Source organism: Orycteropus afer, unplaced genomic scaffold, assembly GCF_000298275.1.
Source record: "Orycteropus afer afer isolate SDZICR_OR568_19922 unplaced genomic scaffold, OryAfe1.0 scaffold00054, whole genome shotgun sequence".
Lineage (NCBI taxonomy): Eukaryota > Metazoa > Chordata > Mammalia > Tubulidentata > Orycteropodidae > Orycteropus > Orycteropus afer.
Window position 1 is genome coordinate 4,353,096 of NW_006921641.1, and position 456 is coordinate 4,353,551.

Here is a 456-nt window from a genome sequence, read left to right on the forward strand (position 1 = left end):
AAAAAAAAAAAAAAAAGAATAAGCTTGGATTTCTCGGGAGAAACCATGCAGGTGAGAAGACAATGGGATGGTATGTATAAAACCCTGAAAAAGAAAAATTTCTAACCAAGAATTATGTATCTGGCAAAATTGTCCCTCAAATATGATGGTGAAATTAGGACATTCTAGTTAAGCAGAAATTAAGGAATTTGTTAAAACCAGACCAACCTTACGAGAGATGCTAAAGAGAGTCCTTTGGATAGAGAACCAACAATAGCAAACAACAACTCACCATTAATAAACATGATGACATAACCCAGAAATCAATGCAGTTATAGAAATATCCAAAGTAAATAAGCCTACAACATTGTAAACAGGGAGCCAGAGACATCAATTGACAAATGAAGACAACAACAAACCTAAAAGGGAATGAACTCTGTAGTTACAAAACTTCTAAATGGTGCGGAAGTTACGACA